Genomic DNA, 11,535 nt, shown 5'->3' on the forward strand with positions numbered 1-11,535 from the left:
ATAACGGATAGCAGGCCAACAGAAACCCTACGCCCAGCGAAGTACCGGGGATTGAAACGGGAGGAGTTGACTTTTCCATGGGACTTGAACACGGGGAAACCGAACTGCGAAACCCGAAGAAACATTGATTGGCGGAGACAACAACAACGGAAGCAGCACGGAATCACTGTGCAGCGAAACGGAACTTAATAAAGATCATCCAAACGCTCCACCGGAACCGGACTTGAGAACAAACCCGGTGGAGCCACGGAAATCATCCAGACAGACCAAACGGCCTGTCTACCTTGAAGATTTTGTTACAGCTCCCCTCAAACGGAACCCAAGGGGGAGGGGTGTTGTGAATGAATAAAAATTACTAAACCTAAATGCAAAGCAGGTTTTGGAAGCCTGCACATTTGATTGGTCCTTAAACAATGAACAAGGATTGGTTCATAACAAGCCTCTGATTGGCCAAGCTTAGGACACTTCTTATTGGTTATTAGTTTGAACTTGATGCACTTAGTATTGGTTAATAGGGTAGCAGCCAACCCTATAAAAGGGGCTACTGCTGCCCATAGCCTTGCTCTGTTCTGTTCTATTTACTGTTATTAAAGAGTTGAAGTCACTGGTCAGATGTCTGGTCTCCATTATTCTCCAAACATAACACCATTGTAGAAACTTAGCACCAACCTTTCTCCTAGAAGAATGAAATATTTTAGGAAATATTTAAAAAAGTAAAATATTTCCTCTAAAAGAGAAATAGAAATCTTAAGGGAGACAGGAACTCAGCCCCAGCTGCCTGCCCCAGCAGATATTTTGGTGCCAGCCTTTCTACAAAACAAAAGACCTTCAGCTCCAGGATGATGGAATTATCCTTCAGGGCAAAGCCATTCAGCCACAATAGGAACTGCATTGTATCAGTCCAATTTTCAACCAAGCTTGACTCAGAAAACCTACAAAGTTAGCTATGACCCCTGCATAGGCCCATGGGAGTATGACAGAATACAGAGTACGATAGAATACATGTCCTTGCCACAGGAACAGGAAGCTCAAGGGGAAAGCCCAAGAGAGGGTATAAACAACACTCACTCTCCATTCCATACGTTAACTACCCAGAATCACACATGCTGTTGGTTTTGCTTCATCATTAAACTATATTTCCAATCAGCCTCCATGTTTCCAGTCTTTTCCCCCACTTGGAACTGAACCCAGATGGACATTTCTCCCAACTTTCTTAGCAGTTTCCTCCATTGTTTGTGTCACAGCCATTAATGTTTTTTCCGAAGTCTCCTGCTTCCACGTAAGATATAATAGAAAATATTTGAATAGGCATATCATCTATAAATTGGTCTGTTTTTTTCTTTATAAGGTTTTAAGCCACCATATCCATCAATAATTACCAGTTCCTATCCAATTCTTCCTCCCTCCCTTCCTTCCTCCCTCCCTTCCTCCCTTCTTCCCTCCCTCTGTCCCTCCCTCCCTCCCTCTTTTGTTTTTTGGTCTGACTGATTGGTTACTTGACTGATGGGAAAATCTTTTGAAAAAAAATCAAATGGATCCACAAAACTTTAAATCAAGGATTTCATTATCCTGGTTAGATATCTGTTTTAATAAATAATGAGGGTAGAAATAGGCTTCTCAATGTATGGGACTTTCCCACCGTACTGCATTAATGTATGTGGGGGCGGGGGAATAACAATCAGGAACTCATCTCAGATACCCAGGTGACGAGTACGTCCTTGCAATCTTGTTTCTGCTTATCCTTGCAGACTCTTAAATTGCTCTGAAGTCACCAACATCTTTGAAAGCAGGGCACACTGATTCCCTCATTATATTAGCAAATGGCAAGTTAAGCAAATTTCTGAACTCCTTTCAAACTCCAGAGCCTGCTCAGAAGTGATAAGCGGAGACAACATATTTGACTCTTCAGGCTTTTGTATTAAGATGGTCTTTGACAAATGCATTTCTCTCTCTCTCTCTCTCTCCTGCCCCCCTCTTTCTGTGTGTGTGTGTGTGTGTGTGTGTGTGTGTGTGCATGCAAGAGAGACTGCTATCCTTTGCTCCACACACTTCTGTTTGTAAGAAGAAAACAAGAAGAGAAAATCTACAGATTTTGATTCATTCTCCAAGTGCATGTACTTATTTTTCTTTTTCCATCCAGTTTGCTCAACAGACTTTTACACTGTGAGCTACTATATAAAATTCTCCTACCTTCAGGTATTCTTATCCTAGAACCCGGAGAAAATTTGAAACAGGGGTTTTCAAATTCCAAAGGGAAATGATTGCTGGTTAGAAGTAAAATCACACATCAAAACTCCAGAAGGGGTGTAGGAAGCATAAATAATTGTTCCAAGCAAACTACTACAGTGATACAGCTATCTGATTAGCCAGAATGTCTTGTTGACTCTATTTGCTAAATGAATTAATACTGTGCAAATGTTATTTGCTTAAGGATTAACCTCAACAACAAAAAAACACATCCCTCAATCTTCCACTTTACATTTTCTCAATTTTGGTGGCTTTGAAAATATTAGATTTCAACTATTAACAGTCTCCATTCAGGCTGGGAATCCATGATAATCCTGTGCAAAGGATAACACTGTAAGGTACTGCCTTGCCAGTCTTCTCAAGAAAGCACAACTCTTGAAACAAAAGGCATTTCAAAAGGAACTTTTATTAGAAGACAGTGATAGCAGAAAGAGTGTAGGCAGAATCTGAATTTCCTGCAACAGAACATTAGGTTAAACTTCTTCTTCTAAGGCCATTCCCAATCTCCAGTTCAACTGTGAGCCAATCTCAAGGTGCGAAGATTTGTGAGAACTTCAGACTGAGAAGGTAATAACAGGCAGTTCTCAGGTGTCGTGATCTTGTTCCTTCGGTGCTGAGACAAACAGATGGCCCAAGGCACATTCTTTCCCCCCCACCCCCATTTCCCAAAAGGTACATCAAGGCAGAAAAAGGAATATAGGAAAATCCCAAGTGAAAGCATCCCCAAGCCTACCCCCTCCTGCTAGAATGGCAGTGTCTCAATAGAAATCTATGGGACCTTACAGACGTTGATGTTGGAGAAAAAAAGTCACTGAATAAGGTGGTCTTCACATTCGGCACTTGGAGACATGAGATTGGAGACCACAAGAAGTGTGGGAAGGACAGCTAGGATAATTAAAGTTGATAGAGAGGATTGCTGTTGAAAGAGGGGTAAATCTACTGTATGTTAAAATCAGTGGTGGGATTCAAATAATTTAACAACTGGTTCTCTGCCCTAATTATTTCTTCCAACAACCAGTTTACCAAACTGGTCAGGAAGTTAACAACTGGTTCTCCTGAACTGGTGTGAACTGGCTGAATCCCACCACTGGTTAAAATTGAACAGCCCTTCCTTTACAAATAGGGAAGAATATGACATCACTTATCTCTTGTCTATAACACTTTCAGTAGTTCCAAGAAGATTTCATAACCTTTTGCATTCTGATTCAGGAAACTCTGAGGACATTGATAAACCCCCAAGTGGCCTCAATGACTCTCAGAGATTACTGCTATCCTGCCAAAACTTGTCTACCACCCTTCCACTATCTAGTCACAACTGACAGAGCTTCTTGGATGGGAAAGAGAATATCTCCTTCTTCTTCTTCTTCTTCTTCTTCTTCTTCTTCTTCTTCTTCTTCTTCTTCTTCTTCTTCTTCTTCTTCTTCTTCTTCTTCTTCTTCTTCTTCTTCTTTCTTCTTCTTCTTCTTCTTCTTCTTCTTCTTCTTCATTCTTCTTCTTCTTCTTCTTCTTCTTCTTCTTCTTCTTCTTCTTCTTCTTCTTCTTCTTCTTCTTCTTCTTCTTCTTCTTCTTCTTCTTCTTCTCCTTCTCCTTCTCCTTCTCCTCCTCCTCCTCCTCCTCCTCCTCCTCCTCCTCCTCCTCCTCCTCTTCTTCTTCCTCCTCCTCCTCCTTCTAGAAAAAACAGTCCAGTTGCCTTATGAAAAACCACATTTGAGACAACTATGACCTAGATGACTGAGATTCTCCATAGACAATCAAAGCCAAAGAATTCCATCACAAGAAAAAGTTTCACTGTTTGAGTCTTTTCAGTTTAGGGATAAATAGAAGTGCTATTCATCATAGAGGCTATGATTAAATATTTTTTTAAATTTATTTTTAAAGTCAAATACCAGAACTATCGCCCAAACCGAACACTTCAACAACAGAATAATCAGAGAAGCAATAGAGATAGAAAAACGCCCACACAGCATGAATAAACGAGATGATACCTCCCACCTACCAGCCATTTGGAAACCCGCCCTCATGAACAAACAAGTACCTAACATGAAGAATGACACCAGACCCACACGCACGAGAGCCACACAAGATGCTACCACCACACTTCCACATAGAAAGCAGACTCACATCCACACAGAAGATGAGACACGACCACGGACCAGAAGCCGTACTGCAGCTGCATCACTACCCGCTTCAAACCCCTCCGACCCACACATGAAGTGAACTGACGCCCAGCATGAAGATGTGGCACGACCACGAATGCAAAGCTAAACAGCAGGATCACAGCTCACCAGCTCAAATCCCCCAGCAACTAAGACTAACCTGAGCACAACCAAGCCCCCACCTGAACAGAACACACCCCCAGCCAATCAGAACACAGCCAACCCCCCAACCAATCAGAACACAGCCAAACCCCCAACCAATAAGAACACACCCCCACCCAATCAGAACACAGCCAAGCCCCCACCCAATCAAGTTACACCCCCACTAGCAGTTAAAAGGAAGAAGCAGCTGCAAGCTCACATTACTCTGAGAAGCACAAAGCTGAAGACACAAGCCTGAAGATGATGAATGAGACTTCGTCAAAACTTCACCTAAATACTTCCAATTTTACGCGGAGAAAACCCGAATAACCAAAGATCCACATACAAATACCCACGAAAACCTCAGAAAACAAACAAATATATATATATATATATATATATATATATATATATATATATATATATATATATATATATATATATATATATATATATATACATACACACACACACACACACACACACACATACATACACATTGTAATCTTTGTATCAATTTCTATCTTAAGCATTATGTTGCGATCTAATCTCTTCTTAAATTCTATTTCACATTTTTAGACTTCCTTTAAAAAATATTTATGATGGTTGCAGTGTCCTAGAGTCATCTACCTTTTGTGAACCCCTGACAAGCAAAGTCAATGGGGAAGCCAGATTCCCTTAACAACTGTGGGAAAAGAAGTCATAAAATGGGACAAAACACACTTAATAAATGTCTCACTTAGCAACATAAAATTTGTGATTGCAAGTAGTTGACCACTTGTATGCTATTATATGCCACTTATTGAACAATAACTTTAGAACAGACGCTTTCTAATATATTCCCAACTATATACTGACATCGGAGGGGCCTTTGTTTATAAAATTAAAGAACTTCTGGGTACTACAAAGTATCCAGAAATTCTTTAAAGAATAAAGTAGAATATTTGTAGCTCAGGGTTGAAATGAGGGGTTCTTGGTACTCTCTGAGCTGAATTGTTTTCTTGCAGATTATGGGGTTTGCTCTTAGTTTATATTCTACTGGTTTGATTTGTTATTGATTTGTCAATGTTGGTGGGAGTGGGCTTGGAGGTTCTTTGGTTGGACTGTTTACTGTTGGCTTGTTTACTGTTGGCTTTATTAAATGTACTGTTGCAGGTAGAGGACTACCTGTATAGTATAAATTAACTGCTGGAATACCTTCCATTTCGTTATGGCTGCATCTTGCTTTCTTAACTATGCGATTGCATTTGGTGTATATAATAACAGGTTCTGAGTCACACAAAACAGTCAATGCACATTAAAATGAGCGGAGCTTCAATCACACTACCATAGCCACTCTTTTGACTTTTTTGACCTCACCTTGCAGACAGCCCTAAATTCTACAATGCATTTAGCAGAAGACAAAAACACAACTTTGGTTATCGGGTTTAATGAGATTTATTTATATGTAAGCACCCTGCCAACAAAAGTGCATATAGTCAAGGCTATGGATTTCCCAGTTGCAATGTATGGCTGTGAAAGTTGGACCATAAGGAAAGCTGAATGCTAAAGAATTGAGGCCTATGAACTCTGATGCTGGAGAAGACACCTGCGAGTCCCTTGGACTGCAAGGTCATCCAACTGGTCAGTCCTAGAGGAGATCAACTCTGACTGCTCTTTAGAAGGCCAGATCCTGAAGATGAAATTCAAATACTTTGGCCACCTAATGAGAAGGAAGGACTCACTGGACAAGAGCCTAATGCTGGGGACGATTGAGGACAAAGAAAGAAGGGGACAACAGAGAATGAGGTGGCTGGATGGAGTCACTGAAGCAGTTGGCGTGAGCTTAAATGGACTCCAGAGGATGGTAGAGGACAGGAAGGGCTGGGTGAATGTTGTCCATGGGGTCGTGATGGGTCAGACATGACTTTGCAACTAACAACAACAATTTATTTGTATGCACGCTATTCGTTTTTGATGCTTAGCAGAACTTCCTGCAATTAAAACGGTAGTTAACATTATTATTAAAAATATAAAAATGACAGCAATATTCAATAGGACTTTGATAAGATCATTAGAGATGCAGGGCAAACAAGTATGCCTTCAGCTGTTTTCTAAACATCCACGTTGCAAAACTGTGCCTAGGTAGCCTTTTTAGCATCTACTATAAAATGCTTCCTATTACAAGCTAGGAAGACGATAAAGCCAGCTATTGAATGCATAAGAGTCCTGGCTCAGACCCCTTAGCCATTACAAGCTTAGGATCCCTTGACCTCTGTTCTAAAAGATATTTCGACAGGTTTTATCTGCAAATAAAATGTCTCCCACAATATTAGCTCTACGAGAAGATTGCTGACTTGACAAGAAGTCTGATCAAATCCCAAAGCCAGAAATCTTAGCGGTTAGCTAAAGCAGAAACAATAGCAGCTCAAGTGAGAAAGGTGATACTCATGCCTACACCTGCCCAGCCATTAAATCTTCAGGGTGCCCTTCTGGGGGATCGAAATGCCAAAAGGCTGGTAAAACATAACTTGTAACTTAAGGCTTGCAATAAATTTTTTAAAAAAAGAAGATTGGAACTGATCTGAAAGGTGAAGAGAACTTAAAAAAGGAAAGCCTTCTGAGGCCTGTACGTTTCAGAATTGTTGGGGAAAATTCTGCATGTTAAGCAAAACCACCCGAGGTTGCCATTAATATACTTTTCCTTTGATAAATTGTACATTTGGTCTTGGTCTGTGAACTTCGTAGAAAAGGTGAAAGACGATTTTAAACTTCCTTACAGTGAAGTATGGAAACTACTTTTAAAACTAGACGTTTATATGGCCTCATTTGGGAGAAGCAATTTGAGTGGAGGAAGAGACACTGCCTCTTTTAACTTATCAGGGAGAACTGACCCATTCAAAACAGGCCACTGCTTTGTAGTTTCTAGATATTTGCAGGCTGGTAATATTTTAATAGTTTTGCACTAAATCAGCTTTGTTCTTGGTATCTTAAACTTGTATGGTTATCCAGCTCTCTCATGTAATTTTACAGATTCTTGCAACAGGACATCTTGAATTTTTTGTGTGCATAGTAAAAACCAAATATGGCTCTAGGTTCTGCCTCAGTTTACCTTCCCAATAAAGAAGCGAGTGGAAGATCATTCAAAAGCAGTTTATTAGGGTACCCTGATAAAGTGGGCTTCTCTAGGAAAAAGGGAGAGAGGACCTCGATATTTTCCTCCCTCCTTTTAAAATTAACACAACCAAGAAAATGCAAGAGGAAAGTTGATTGGACAGAATAAAAATAACCTTCCCTTTGCATAGGAAATCAGTTACATGAAGTAAAACATGTTACATATTTGCATCCCATAACATCACACATGTTCATTAAAATGAGATCTGATATCAGAAGGGGCATAATTGTAAGGAAAAAGGTTGTTTACAGTTCACAAAAGAGATAAACTAGATCTCAGGTTGTACTAAGAAACTTTTCTTATTTGGAGCTAACCTCCAGCTTGTTTATCTGTTTAGGAATGTTAAAAGCTAATAAATCTGACCATCATTTTGAAAGAGAGAAAATAAATCAAGTTAAAATACAAGGTAACTATGTTAGTTAACAAACAACAAAACCCATGTTATTTGCCCCTCATAATGAAAGAAAAAGAATAAGGATATAGCGTTCATGCAGCATTAAAACTACAGTGCCCATGATACAGTTAATCATGAAGCTCTGTTGTACTGGTAGGTAGCAGATTTTTTTAAATTTTTATTTATTTTGATTTGTCAATCGCTTACAAGATAATAGGTATAAATATATACATAATTATGAATACATGAAATGGGTACATGTTCTGTCTCACCTTTCTTCTTAAAAGATGAAAGAGTACAAACTCACACAAACACAGGCAGGCAAGCTGGCTCGGACTTCACAGAGTTAATTCTTTGGAACTGATAACGTCCTTGGCATTCCAACACTCTCTGCCTGCCAAGTCCGAACTGATAACAAGTAAAAAGCTACTTACAAAAAATTACAAGGCAGACCACAAAAATCATTCACAAAGAAAAACCTGAAGTAAGATCAAACTTTGTCCTGTACAAAGTTCCAGCCGACAACACACCCACTTTTATCCCCTGTGGGGTGTGGCTCAATGACTCAGCTCACTCTCTGACCTTCCCACACTCCTACGTTGCTGCTCACATTTCTCCCTACGACGCTGCCTAGGATCAAGCCAGCATTCTTCCTCTTGACTCCCTGTCGGGCTGCTCCGATATGCCTTCCTCCTGATTAATCTCAGGCTGTTCCTCTCGGTTGTCTGATGAAACCTGAGGCATTATCAGGGAGGAAAGCATTGCCAGAGAGGAAGGTCCTGGGGAGGAAGGCATTCCCAGTTCCTCCTCCTCATCTTCCAAGTCCTCTTCCTCTGACAGCACAGGCTCAGGAATCGGAGCCACAACACTATCCCTCACCGCAGGGCCCTTCCCCCGAGTCTGACGGTCAGGATGTGGTCTCAAGGGGAAATGGTCAGGCCCGGGGCCTTCTACAGATGGATCGTGGAAGCATCCACCCAGGAAAGGGCCTCTGGCCCATCCCCCTGCTTCTCGATCAAATACTGGAACCGCCCTTTCAGCCAGTGGGAATCCCTAATGCTGGCCACGTTGCTGTCTACTGCACCATCTTCACCAGGCACAGGTGGTGGATCATCAGCTGCAGGATGTCGGAGATCACACGAAGAGGCATCAGGGACCAAAAGGGAACGGTGGAAGATTGGATGAATTCGCATGGAGTGCAGTAGAGTCAGTCGATGGGTTACGGGGTTGATGACCACCTTGATGGGAAATAGGCTGATGAACTGATGGTCCAGCTTCTTTATTGGGTGGTTGACCTGAAGATGTTTTGTGGACAACCACACACAGTCTCCTACAGCCAGCAGAGGCATTGCCCGTCGAGAGCGATCTGCGAACCGCTTGTAATTTTCCTTGGCCTGTATCAGTTGCTGCCGAACCAACTGCTGAACTGAGTGTAGTTCCGAAAGGAATTCCTGAGTCTCGGTAACAGGGGAATCTAATAATGTCAACGGAAAAAAACGCGGATGGTACCCCACATGAGCATAAAATGGTGTCATTTGGATGGAGGTGTGCTGGGAGTTCTTGAATGCAAACTCTGCCAGAGGGAGATAATCAGCCCAGTTGTTTTGCCGTTGGTTTACAAAACAACGCAAATATTGCTCGAGAATGCCAATGACCTTCTCCGTCCCCCGATCAGTCTCTGGATGGTGTGCCGACGACAAGCACACCTGCACCTGTAACGCAGTCATCAGGCTTTTCCAAAATTGGGCTGTAAATTGTACACCGCGGTCAGAAACTACCCTGTCTGGCAGACCATGGAGACGAAAAACATGCTGCAAGAACAAACGGGCAGTTGTACGGGCCGATGGCAATTTACAACATGGAATGAAGTGGGCCATTTTTGACAACATGTCGACCACCAAAAGCACAGTCATAAATCCTGAGGATGACGGTAAATGAGTCAAGAAGTCCATGGAAATCGCTCCCCGTGGTCTTTCTGGAGTCGGCAGAGGTTGGAGGAGACCAGGAGGTGCACCCGTCATGACTTTCGCTTGCCTGCATGGTACACAGGATGTGACATAGGCGTGGACATCATGCCATACTTGAGGCCACCAAAAAGTCAGCGTTACAAGATGGAGGGTCTTAAAAAACCCAAAATGGCCAGCTGCAGGTTTGTCGTGACACTGAGTCATATTAAGGGCTCGAAGTGGCCCCATGGGTACGTACAACTGGCCCCGATGCTTGAGTAAGCCCTCCTCCAAAGTCCATGGGGATTTGGGTCCAATCTCCCCTATCCTCTGCTGCGACCAAGCGTCTAGGCGCTGTGCCTCTCGCACCTGAGTCCGCAAGTCCACCGGTTCCTGGACTGCGGCCAAGGATTCTTCTGGCAGCACTGTCTGAGGAGGAAGGGGGTCCTCGGGGCAAAGATACTCAGGTTTGCGGGACAGGGCATCCGCCCTCCAATTGTGACCACTGGGGATATAGGTCACAGAAAAATTGAACCGGGCAAAAAACAATGACCACTGGATCTGCCACTGGTTCAACTTTCTCGCCGTTGACAAATGTTCTAAATTCCGATGGTCCATCCAGACCTCCACCTTGTGTCAGGCCCCCTCGAGATCATGTTGCCAAGCCTCAAATGCAGCCTTGATAGCCAGGAACTCTTTTTCCCAGATGGTGTGATTGCGTTTGGAAGGAGTGAGTTTCTGGGAATAATAAGCGCAGAGAAAAAGAGTGGCGCTATCCACCGGGGCTTGCAACAGCACCGCCCCAATAGCCACGTTGGACACATCCGTCTCCACCACAAAAGGACGATGTGGATCAGGGTGCCTCAGGACAGGTTCTGCGATGAAGGCATTCTTGAGGGCCTCAAAAGCCTGTTGCTGCGGGGGGCCCCACTGGAACGGGACCTTCTTTCGAAGGAGCTGAGTTATTGGACCTGTCAGCTTGGCAAAACCCGGGATGAAGGTCCGGTAATAGTTAGCAAACCCCAATAGGTATTGGACGTCCTTCACGCCACGAGGGGGTTCCCAACTACCTAAGGCCTCTACCTTACGCGGGTCCATGGTGATGCCTTTGGGAGAAATGATGTGCCCAAGGAACTCAATGGAAGTTTGGAAGAAGAAACATTTCTTCAGCTTCGCATAAAGTTGGTGCTCCCGAAGGTATTGCAAGACCAGACAAACGTGTTGAAGGTGGCTGTCCCTGGACCCGGAGTAGATCAGAATATCGTCCAGGTGCACCACCATGAACCGATCTAACATATCCCAAAACATGTCATTCATCAGGTGCTGGAAGACTGCGGGGGCGTTGGTCAACCCAAACAGCATCACAATGTACTCAAAATGGCCATATCAGGTGCCAAATGCCGTCTTCCATTCGTCCCCCTCTCGCATCTGCACCAGGTTGTAGGCCCCTCGAAGATCAAGCTTGGTGAAGATAGTGGCCTCCCGCAACTTCTCCAA

The 11,535-nt window shown here is 43.0% G+C and overlaps 1 pseudogene; it reads right to left on the minus strand.

The window, feature by feature from the left end:
- Positions 1 to 10,147: 10,147 nt before the first annotated feature.
- LOC148128767 (uncharacterized) lies at positions 10,148 to 11,334 on the minus strand (annotated as a pseudogene).
- Positions 11,335 to 11,535: the final 201 nt, after the last annotated feature.

The sequence above is a fragment of the Notechis scutatus genome, chromosome Z (assembly GCF_049901735.1).
Source record: "Notechis scutatus isolate UNSWTSFEM ecotype Mainland chromosome Z, rNotScu1.2, whole genome shotgun sequence".
NCBI classification, from domain to species: domain Eukaryota; kingdom Metazoa; phylum Chordata; class Lepidosauria; order Squamata; family Elapidae; genus Notechis; species Notechis scutatus.